This window comes from Schistocerca serialis, chromosome 1 (genome assembly GCF_023864345.2).
Source record: "Schistocerca serialis cubense isolate TAMUIC-IGC-003099 chromosome 1, iqSchSeri2.2, whole genome shotgun sequence".
NCBI lineage: Eukaryota > Metazoa > Arthropoda > Insecta > Orthoptera > Acrididae > Schistocerca > Schistocerca serialis.
The window spans coordinates 687,372,262-687,384,752 of NC_064638.1; the positions used below are offsets into that span (position 1 = coordinate 687,372,262).

Sequence of the window (12,491 nt, forward strand, 5' to 3'; positions counted from 1 at the left end):
GCGTGTCTTCGTCATCGCCATACTGGCATATCACCCGGCGTGATGGTATGGGGTACCATTGGTTTACACGTCTCGGTCACCTCTTGTTGGCATCGACAGAACTTTGAACAGTGGACGTTACATTTCAGATGTGTTACGACCCGTGGCCCTATCTTTTATTCGATCCCTGCAAAACCCTACATTTCAGCAGGATAATGCACGACTGCATGTTGCAGGTCCTGTACGGGCCTTTCTGGATACAGAAAATGTTCGACTGCTGCCCTGACCAGCATATTCTCCAGATCTCTCACCAACTGAAAACGTCTGGTCAATGGTGGCCGAGCGACTGGCTCGTCACAATACGCCGGTCTCTACTCTTGATGAACTGTGGTATCGTGTTGAAGCTGCATGGGCATTTGTACCTATACACGCCATCAAAGCTCTGTTTGACTCAATGCCTATGGGTATCAAGGCCGTTATTAGGGCCAGCGGTGGTTTTTCTGAGTACTGATTTCTGAGGATCCGTGCACCCAAATTGCGTGAAAATTTAATGATATGTCAGTTCTAGTATAATATATTTGTCCAATGAATGCCCTTTTATCATCTGCATTTCTTCTTGGTGTAGCAATTTTAATGGCCAGCAGTGTCGTCCGCGTTGTAAATTGACCGATGATTATTTTCCGCTTTCCTGTATACGGTATTAGTTTTTCATACGGTGCTTCTTGAAACGCCAAACACTTTAGCTGCCCTTGGTTACGTACGAGCACCAACAATTTGCCCACGTTCCAATTCACTTAGCGGCAACACAATGCACCCACAACTACCCAGAACACTGTTTTGACCACGAATGGCACTTGTAACGTATTGGGGACATTGTACAGATGGTATTAGTGGTCACATACAACAGCGCTACCTGCAGGAATGGCTAGCATCTGCATTGACGTTCAAACATTATTTCGCGCGGCGTTTCCACATTTTTGTCCAACCCATGTAGATACAAAGAGCACACAACACGTTAAATGAAACAGACGAATTTGACTCTGAAAGAAGCGTCACTTTTCGCTTTAAGCTTGATCACCATACCCATTCAACAAGACAACAGAACAAATATGCACTCTTCTTAAAACTGTGATATTCAGGGTGATTTATCAGATCGTGGTACCCTCACTAAAAAGGAATAAAGATTAAAGTTTAACGCCCCGTTAACGAATTTCTCATTAAAGACACAATACAAGCTCCAATTTTCGAAGAAACCATAGGAAATATAATTATGGGTGGCAGGACAGAGATACTAACGGCCGTCCTACCGAATCCAGTGTCCATCAACTGCACCGGAGTATCTTGCTACACACACAAGAGGGAAACAATGCAAAGAGGCTCAGTAAAGTACTGCGGGGCCGCGCGGGATTAGCCGAGCGGTCTCAGGCGCTGCAGTCATGGACTGTGCGGCTGGTCCCGGCCGAGGTTCAAGTCCTCCCTCGGGCATGGGTGTGTGTGTTTGTTCTTAGGATAATTTAGGTTAAGTAGTGTGTAAGCTTAGGGACTGATGACCTTAGCAGTTAAGTCCCATAAGATTTCACACACATTTGAACAACAAAATACTGCGGCCTTCGAAGTTGTGGAGCGGATGATAGCTTTACTTAAGAAAAGCTCTCAAAGACCAATGCGTACAGAGTTCCCTTCGAACGATTTCTGTTTCACTATTCATGGCTAAGGGTATCTCTAAGGGTGGCAAGCAAACCTCTGTATTATGGCCTCAATACTAAAATTTTAGATAAAGCAGTTCGTAGCCAGTGTGATATCCATGGTAGGATTCCCATTAGAAGGGAAGCAAAGTCAGAACCACAAAATGGAATTAAAAGCGTTCAGATGTTGAATTTACGTTGTCAGTCCAAAAGGTTTCCAGGTGTGAGAGAGAGAGAGAGAGAGAGAGAGAGAGAGAGAGAGAGAGAGAGAGAGAGAATGAGAGAGGGGGCAGAAGCGTTAAGATGATGGAGTTAATGTTTCACGCTTTTTACATTGTCTCCAGCCACATGTGTGCAACGCTCAGAACGTTATACAATCATCTGAAACTGTCAAGAAGACCTTCTTTGCGATGACGTTATCTGCCGCGTCACTTGGCTTGGATGTCCGTTATATAGTCAAAGCGTTTATCGTTCAAGTGAATTTATGCACTGTGCCGTTATGTGGTACGTTCGCATTGATAACGACAAGTTACCGCGCTTTGTCGCTTGTACACTTAGAATTAAATCAGTCTCGGAACTTTTTGGATGGTCAGTGTACATGTCATCGCTGAGTGAGCTATATCCAAACATAATTTCAGTCCTGTAGCAGTACCAGTTGCCGCAGTGTCCATCGAGCCCTTAGAAACTAAAGAAAGACCCGGTAACACGACAGAGTATAATGACAGAACGCTAGTTGCTGCGCACACAATTGTAGTTAGCGACGAGATTGTAATTAGGCTAATTTAATATGCTGAAGACGTGTACTGTAAAGACGGCGTTAGCGAAGGAAACTGTAATTACAAAGCAGACGACATTGTCGGAAGTGAAAGCACTTAAGACCGGTGGCGACTTCTTTCCTCGAACTTCTTTCCCCCTAACTTGAAAGCGTGCAGAAGTTGCAGTTCATAGGCGTCAGAGTGTAACTTTCCCTGGCAAACTCACACTATTAATAAACTAAAATTTAATTGTACCATATACGCCGCTATAAAGCAATTTGTAAATACTGTAATTATTTAACAAAAAATATTATTGAATTTTGTGTAAAGGACATTCATTATTATTGTAATATTTTCTGTAGTAATATTCTTTCTGTATTTAGGATGGTAATATTTCTATATTCATAATATAATTGCGAAATGTGTCAATATCTGCGATAACAAAAATGTAAAATTCAGCCACAGACGAAAATAATGTTATATGATTACAAAGAGATGTTAATAGTCAGCAGTAGTATAAAAGCACCACGTACTGAGTATTCTTTGGTCGTCTCCCTGTAGAGCTGAAAGCGAGAGCAAGCTGTGACGAAGCATTTTATGAATGGGTACACGTCTTTTGTCTGTAGCTAGATTTAGCGGCCATTAGAGGAGAAATTACAAACTAATGTGAGTTGAATATTTGTTGTGGTTTAAATATATTATAATTTATCAAAAGTGTGTATTATTAATGTAAATTAGCTTGCCCATGTCATCTATAATATTTCTTTAAAGAATTTTCAGCATTTTTAGCGGTGTTGCTGGGCTGTCCCGCGACCGAACGATTTGCAGCGGCGGCACATTTAAAAAATTGTTCCGCTAAGAAAAATTAACCAAACCCGTAAATCGGGAACAGATAAAAATTAGCAGTGAATTAAGAAAATGTTCTTCTTTTACAGCGATCCTGAGACTTACGGATTTTAAATTAGTTCACATTTGTGCATTCATAGGCGGATAGTTAATGTTGAAATTTAACAATTTTGGTTCTTTCAAATAACTTAAATGTATAGGGATGTGTGTTTTATCAGTGATAATTAAACGTCGGCTTGGCAATATTCAACCGTTTTCTGCTAATAGAGACAGTCTTGTGTTCCATAGCTAACGCCGGGAAAGAATTCAGTAAATATTTAAAAAAAAAACCACTGCATTTAGAAAATGTGTGCCAAGGCCGAATTATGTAAAGGATTTAATTCTCAACTAAATATTCTTAATCAGTTAATATAAGTTCACGTAATTTTAAATGTACTTAGTTCCGTGTAAATGAATTTTTTATTACCATACGTAAATGAGAGGTTCTACAACAAAGTTCGTTCGTACGTACAGAAAGAAAGAAAGGCAAATTAACTAAAAGCAAAAAATTTAAAAAAGGTAACTGATTATTTACTTTTATTCTTTAATGAAATTCCATTTAAATTGGCAAATTTCATTAAATTGGCGCCCAACGTGGGGCTCGAACCCACGACCCTGAGATTAAGAGTCTCATGCTCTACCGACTGAGCTAGCTGTCATCGAGTTGCTTGAATTCTAGATTTTTTTTTTTGTCATAGCAGCACTTTCGTTCGTCACTCTCTATAAATAGCCGCTACTGATTTTCACACAAAATATAAACTTTTATTCCCTTTATAAAATTTTTGTTCTTCTTCATATTCTTTATTGACTTAATGCTGCAGACTGATATTTCGATTTCCTTCAATTTATATGTGTATTTATCTTGTTAATAACGATCATGCGATTTCTTGCAAATGTTGTCTTCTCAAATGGCTCTGAGCACTATGGGACTTAACATCTGTGGTCATCAGTCCCCTAGAACTTAGAACTACTTAAACCTAACGAACCTAAGGATATCACACACATACATGCCCGAGGCAGGATTCGAACCTGCGATCGTAGCAGTCGCGCGGTTCCGGACTGCGCGCCTAGAACCGCTAGACCACCGCGGCCGGCAAATGTTGTCTTCTCCTGTTATCTAACATAGTACAAAGCGCAAAGTAGAAGCCAAAGTCTTACAGGTGGAATGGTAGGAACTGAGTTTTGACACATTATATTCCTTTGTCCTCCTACCATGAGCCATGGACCTTACCGTTGGTGGAGAAGCTTGCGTGCCTCAGCGATACAGATAGCCGTACCGTAGGTGCAACCACAACGGAGGGGTATGTGTTGAGAGGCCAGACAAACGTGTGGTTCCTGAAGAGGGGAGCAGCCTTTTCAGTAGTTGCAGGGGCAACAGTCTGGATGATTGACTGATCTGGCCTTGTAACACTAACCAAAACGGCCTTGCTGTTCTGGTACTGTGAACGGCTGAAAGCAAGGGGGAAACTACAGCCGTAATTTTTCCCGAGGGCATGCAGCTTTACTGTATGATTAAATGATGATGACATCCTCTTGGGTAAAATATTCCGGACGTAAAATAGCCCCCATTCGGATCTCCGGGCGGGGACTACTCAGGCGGACGTCGTTAACAGGAGAAAGAAAACTGGCGTTCTACGGATCGGAGCGTGGTATGTCAGATCCCTCAATCGAGCAGGTAGGTTAGAAAATTTAAAAAGGGAAATGGTCAGGTCAAAGCTAGGTATAGCGTGAATTAGTGAAGTTCGGTGGCAGGAGGAACTAGACTTCTGGTCAGATGAAAACAGGGTTATAAATACAAAATCAAATCGGGGTAATCCAGGAGTAGGTTTAATAGTGAATAAAAAAATAGGAGCACGGCTAAGCTACTACGAACAGCATAGTCAACGCATTATTGTAGCCAAGATAGACATGAAGCCCACGCCTACCACAGTAGTACAAGTTTATATGCCAACTAGCTCCGCAGCTGACGAGGAGACTGAAGAAATGTATGATGAGATAAAAGAAACTATTCAGATAGTGAAGGGAGAAGAATATTTAATAGTCATGAGGGACTGGAATTCGATAGTAGGAAAAGGAAGAGAAGGTAAAATACTAGGTAAATATGGATTGGTGGTAAGGAATGAAAGAGGAAACCGTCAGGTAGAATTCTGCTCAGAGCGTAACTTAATCAGAGGTAACACTTGGTCCAACAATCGTGAAATAAGGTTGTATACGTGTAAGAGGCTTGGAGACACTTAAACTTTCAGACAGATTATATAATCGTCAGACAGAGATTTAGGAACCAAGTTTTAAATTGTAAGACATTTCCAGGGGCACATGCGAACTCTGACCACATGAGCTGTAGATTAAAATTGAAGAAACTTCAAAAAGGTGGGAATTGAAGGAGATGGGACCTGAAAGAACCAGAGGTGTAGAGAGTTTCAGAGGGAACATTAGGGAACAATTGACAAGAACAGTTCAAAATACAGTAGAAGAAAAACGGGTAGCTTTGAGAGATGAAATAGTGAAGGCAGCAGAGGATCAAATAGGTAAAAAGACGAGGGCTAGCTGAAATCCTTGGGTAACAGAAGAGATATTGAATTTAATTGATGAAAGGAGAAAATATAAAATGCAGTAAGTAAAGAAGGCATTAAGGAATACAAATGTCTCAAAAATGAGATCGACAGGAAGTGTAAAATGGCTAAGCAGTGATGACCAGAGGACAAATGTAAGGATGTAGAGGCATACATCGTTAGTGGTAAGATAGATACTGCCTTCAGGAAAATTAAAGAGACCTTTGGAGAAAAGAGAACCACTTGTGTTTATTCCAAGACCTCAGATGGAAAACCAGTTCAAGGCTAAGAAGGGAGGGCAGAAAGGTGGAAGAAGTATATAGATGGTCTATACAAGGCGATGTACGTAATTGAGGGCAATATTATGGAAATGGAAGTGGACGTAGATGAAGACGAAATGAGATGTATGATACTGTGTGAAACGCTTGACAGAGCACTGAAAGACCTAAGTCAAAACAAGGCCCCGGGAGTCGACAACATTCTATTAGAACTACTGATAGCCTTGGGAGAGCCAGCCCTGACAAAAGTCTACCATCTGGTGAGAAAGATGTATGAGACAGGCGAAACACCCTCAGACTTCAAGAAGAATATAATAATTCCAATTCCAAAGGAAGCAAGTGTTGACAGATGTGAAAATTGCCCAATTGTCAGTTTAATATGTCACAGCTGCTAAATAATAACACGAATCCATTGCAATAAATTGGAAAAACTGGTAGAAGCCGACCTCGGAGAAGAGTAGTTTGGATTCCGCAGAAATGTTGGAACACGTGAGGCATTACCCACCCTACGACTTATCTTAGAAGCTAGATTAAGAAAAGGCAAACCTACATTTCTAGCATTTGTAGACTTGGAGAAAGCTTTTGACAATGTTGACTGGAATACTCTCTTTCAAATTCTAAAGGTGGCAGGGGTAAAATACAGGGACTGAAAGGCTATTTACATTTTGTACAGAAACCAGATGGCAGTTATAAGAGTCGAGGGGCACGAAAGGAAGCAGTGGTTGGGAAGGGAGTGAGACAGGGTTGTAGCCTCTCTCCGATGTTATTCAATCTGTATATCGAGCAAACAGTAAAGGAAACAAAAGAAAAATTCGGAGTCGGTATTAAAATCCATGTAGAAGAAATAAAAACTGAGGTTCGCCGATGACATTGTAATTCTGTCAGAGACAGCAAAGGACTTGGAAGAGCAGTTGAACGGAATGGACAGTGTCTTGAAAGGAGGATTTAAGATGAACATCAACAAAAGCAAAACGAGGATAATGGAATGTAGTCGAATTAAGTCGTGTGATGCTGAGGGAATTAGATCAGGAAATGAGATTCGTAAAATAGTATATGAGTTTTGCTATTTGGGAGCAAAATAACTGATGATGCTCGCAGTAGAGAGGAGATAAAATGTAAACTGGGAATGGCAAAGAAAGCGTTTCTGAAGAAGAGAAATTTTTTAACATCGAATATAGATTTAAGTGTCAGAAAGTCTCTTCTAAATGTATTTGTATGGAGTGTAGCCATGAATGGAAGTGAAACATGGACGATAAATAGGTTAGTTTAGATAAGAAGAGAGAAGAAGCTTTCTAAATGTGGTGCTACAAAAAATGCTGAAGATTAGGTGAGTAGATCACATAACTAATGAGGAGGTACTGTATAGAATTGGGAAGAAGAGGAATTTGTGGGGCAACTTGACTAGAAGAAGGGATCGGTTGGTAGGACACGTTCTGAGGCATCAACTTAATACTGGAGGGAAGCGCGGGGGGTAAGAATCGCAGAGGGAGACCAAGGCACTAAAGACACTAAGCAGATTCAGAAGGATGTAGGTTGCAGTAGTTACTCGGAGATGAAGAAACTTGCAGAGGATAGAGTAACATGGAGAGCCGCATCAAACCAGTCTCTGGACTGAAGAACAAAACAGCAAAAACAACTCGTTCCTTTGAACGACACAGTTAATTGTTAATTAAATTTACCGTAGTAGCAAAACAGACCATCTAAAATAAATCTACGCTTCTGATTTGTTATACGATACCGTATTTATTGAGGGCTTCGAGGTGGTCCTTGTGACGGCGAGAGGTTTATGGTTGGTTGGTTGATTTTGGGGAGGGGACCAAACAGCGAGATCATCGGTCCCATCGTATTAGGGATGGATTGGGAAGGAAGTCGGCCGTGCCCTGTCGAAGGAACCATACCGACATTTACCTGAAGCGATTTAAGGAAAACTTAAGTCAGAAAGGTTGGACGCGGGTTTGAACCGCAGTCCTCGCGAAGGCGATTCCAGTGTGCTATCCACTGCGGTACCTCACTCGGTGATAAGTTCTTCCAGCGTGTGTCGTCAGTTTTGTAATGTTTATGAAAAATATTCATGACTGAGTAATTCTATAATATGGGTTACGTAGCTTTTGTGAATTCAAAGAAAAATGTATTTCAATCCACAAAACCTACAATTTATTTTATCTAACTTACTCCAACTAGTACAGAGTGAAATTTATCGTCATTGATTGGGTACCTGTATCAGAGAATGAATTGGTTTTCTACATACACACTGTCAACATACACATCTGAGTTTCTAAGAACCTTTAGGTAATTGGGCCCTTTCCTGACGCCCGAGTAAATCAGGTATCACGTGAAAGTATCCACGGCGAGGAAAGCAAACTAAATTGCAGTTGCCATAGACAGCAAACAATAGGTGAAGTGTTTCCCTTAGGCCCTAAACGTTCACTCAGTCAAATGCGACAACACATAGTAAAATTTAATAGATCCCGTGCAACAGTAATCTATTTCGAAGCGCACTCATTAGCAGTCTTCATTTTGTTAAATACAGGATACTTGACTGAAAATTTGTTATTTAACGCTCAAATAGTAATTAATTATGACGAGACATAGAGAAACCAAACATATTTTTAACGTTTGAATAATTTCAACAGACAAGGATTAGTATTGTCGAAGAAGAAAGGAAAGAAAATTATTCCTCCGGCCATCGACTCTAAGGCTGGTTTGACGAAGATCTCCTTTCACGTCGTTTGTCAGCCGTCCTCTTCCCACGCCGAAGGTCTACCTTTTACGCTCACAACGAGACCCTCCAATCCATCGTCTCTCTAACTACAGTGTCCAGCAACGACTCGTATCGTAATATGTGCTCAAGTCTATCTCGTCGCATCATTACATTCTTTATTATTTTTCGCGTTGATTCGTTGCAGATGGTTTTGTTCCCTCCTTGATAAACCCACCTCGTGAATATTAACGTACAAACTGTCTAGCATCAGACACACAAAAAATTCTCACATCCATCCGCTATCGATTTCTTCGGAAGTGCGATAAAAAGCAATATTCTTTTCAAGATATTGGAACATCCCTTTATACAGGGTGATGCGTATGAGGAACATTGCCTAAAGAAAATACAATCTCTCATAATACCGAGCTTCAAAAATGTCTAACCGTTTCGTTTCTGTCTTCCGAACCGACCATTTTTTGAGCCCGGACGGGACTGTACTCAGAAAACGGGTTCCCAATAATCTTTTTCTACTTTCAAAGCGTATATTGTAAGTTTCTTACAATAATAAAATATTTTGTTTTGTGCAGTCTTTGCTATTACATCTTTCTTGAGTCTTCATTCTTTATTTATTATACTTCCGAGATAGAAAAATTCTTCCAACTGTAGCTTTTTAAACAAGTTTAATGTTAGCCATCCAGCATGTCCACCTGCAGCGCATTCCATTACCCAGGCTTTCTTTTTGATTGCGTTCCTATAGCAGCCACCAGCTAGCAGCCGCTCCATTGCATTAATCACCTAGCTCAGTTCCGGCTCACTTTAAGCGATTGCTGATGTGGCGTCTGCGGGCCACATCGGCAATCGCTTAAAGTGAGCCGGAACTGATTTTCAGTCCATCACTAATCGCTCTCACATTCATATAGTTCTTTAACTCCCTCGTTGCCTATTCAATACACAAACAAAATATCAGTGGTGACAAAATAGGTAACCTCGCCTTGCAACTTTCCCACCTGTTTCTTTTTGTGTCATTCCATCAGTGTCAGTACTCCATTCTCTTTCGAATAAAAGCAATGCATCACGCTTATGTCCTTGTGGTTGACATCTCTCTGCCTAAGAATAAAAAACAAAAACAATATTCCATTCCACATCATCTAAAGCGCGTGAATGTAAATGTGTTCTCTTATTTTACGCAGATCCGCCCACTGTTATTAAGCACAGAACTGAAACAATTTCTGGATTACTACTGCTTCTCATAAAACCAAACATCTAAACTGCTTTCTGTTTTCCCTTCCATTTTTCAATAAAATACTCTAGTGAATATTATAGAATAAATAGTCTACCTTCAGACACACAAAAAATTCTCATGTCTAACCGCTCTTTACTTCTTTTGGAAGTGTAACAGTCACATTCTTTCCAAAATACTGGAACATTCCCATTTATAAAGGGGTGATGTGTATGGGAACGCTGCTGCAGAGATTAGAGACAATTTACAAACGGAAATTCCTCACTTTTTTTCAGCGGCAGTTTAGTCGATCATTAAGGCCAAAGTTTTTCGTTTATCTAAAAGATATTCGTAAACTAAAAACCAGCCGCTTGCCGAATAGGAACAGAAGCCTCGCGAGGATTTAATAAATTACAATTAAAATAAAATTTATCAAAATACCAAACAATGTCCCCAGCCGAAATAGCTGAGCTAATAGAATTAGTAGGTCTTCACATTGAGTGTCAAAACGTATAACCATGCTGTATGCTTAGCAGTGGGTAGTTCACTGAGTGGAATTACTGTAGAAATTTTCGTTAGTCACCATGGAAATACAGTTTTGGACAACGATGATGACATCACGCGGAAAACTGCGCATTACTGCAGATATGTAGATGACAGATCCATGGTATCACTTTCATGGTATCAATGGATTGTTGTGGTATGCTGCTCTACAACTTTAGTATATGTAGGGAGACAAGCTTTGCATTGATAGGGTTCTGTAGTTCTTGGATGCTTTGAATTACTTGATAACTGTTTTTTTCTGAACAAGAGGTTTAAAATTTATTATGAATGAAGCTTACGTGGGAAAAACTAGATCCTAAACGAAACTACAGAGTTCAAAAACTTGCACCAATTTCAATTCAAAACTGTTAAAATAGAAAATACGTAAAAATTAAGTAAATTTATGAACCTGTGTTGAGCAACATTTTTGCAAACCTTTAAAGTAATTTTTATAGTTTTATTTCTAACATCAAATTGAAGCAGACTCACTTATTGTAGTTTCTTTCGTCAGCCAACACCAGAGATGCGACAGTAAGATGTGCAGAAGAAACTGAAGGTGACTGACAACACCAGAATCGATATGTCAACGTTAAATAGAAACAAACTTTGCTTTGACTGCCATCTTGTTTCTCCTCCACTGTAGGTGATTGTAATGCCATGTTTTAAGTATCCTTTGCAAGTTTGTGGCAATGATTAACAACATTCAAGAAGCCATAGAAGTGACAGAACACAGCCATTTCATATGAACAAAGATAGCCACAGCACATCCCAAGACTATACGTACTTTTGTTACATTGGTTTGTATTGAAATTGTAGCCTGAAGATGAGATTTATACCTCGAAATATGTTGCATCATTTAATCATTTAAGAAGTCAATAAATTATGTGACTGACAGGGGTTGTTTCTGCTTGTTGGATATATGGAGACAGCTCATTCATTTACGACAATAAAGTGAGTAGACCGAATCATCCCTGTGCTACTCGTAAAACTGCGGTGATTATTTCCCATCGTGCAGATGCTATTCTGATGTGTACACACTTCGGGTTTGTAATAGAAATTCAGTATTTTATTGGTTAGATACGATGTCAACCAGTTACCGATAAGATCTACGATGCCGTAATATTTTAGTTTCTGTAAGAGAATACTGTAACCAGCATTATCAAATATGCTTTTGGTAGGTCACAGAACCGCCAGGGGTAGCCGTGTGGTCTAGGGCGTCTTGTCACGGTTCGCGCGGCTGCCCCCGCCGGAGGTTCGAGTCCTCCATCGGGCGCGTGTGTGTGTGTGTGTGTGTGTGTGTGTGTGTGTGTGTGTGTGTGTAAACAGAAGTTTGAAGGCGGTGACATTTCACTATGTAAGGAATAGTTCCTATTGCAGAACTACAAAATCACTTGAGAGTGGCTGAGAAGGTCAAAACTCGTCATGAACAAATAAAATGATTACTGCAAAAATGCAAAATGCCACAATATTTAAATAAATTCATTGCTATGGTACCTGCTAAGAAAAATCTTTCATACTAAATTTGTTCGTGAATTCGTACACTATTTTTTTTACGACCATCTATAGCCTTTTCATTTACAAGATTAGTGATCATAACTCAACTACATATATTAATTGTACATATACAGGGTGTTACAAAAAGGTATGGCCAAACTTTCAGGAAACATTCCTTACATACAAATAAAGAAAAAATGTTATGTCGACATGTGTCCGGAAACGCTTAATTTCCATGTTAGAGCTCATTTTAGTTTCGTCCACCTACGCTCAATGGAGCACGTTATCATGATTTCATACGGGATACTCTACCTGTGCTGGTAGAACATGTGCCTTTACAAGTACGACACAACATGTGGTTCATGCGCAATGGAGCTCCTACACATTTCAGTCGAAGTGT

At 40.0% G+C, this 12,491-nt stretch overlaps 1 non-coding gene across 1 annotated transcript; it reads right to left on the reverse strand.

The window, feature by feature from the left end:
- Window positions 1–3,890: 3,890 nt before the first annotated feature.
- On the reverse strand, window positions 3,891–3,962 carry Trnak-cuu (transfer RNA lysine (anticodon CUU)). The gene has a single exon. It is a non-coding gene; the product is annotated as a tRNA-Lys (tRNA).
- Between the last annotated feature and the right edge of the window lie 8,529 nt (window positions 3,963–12,491).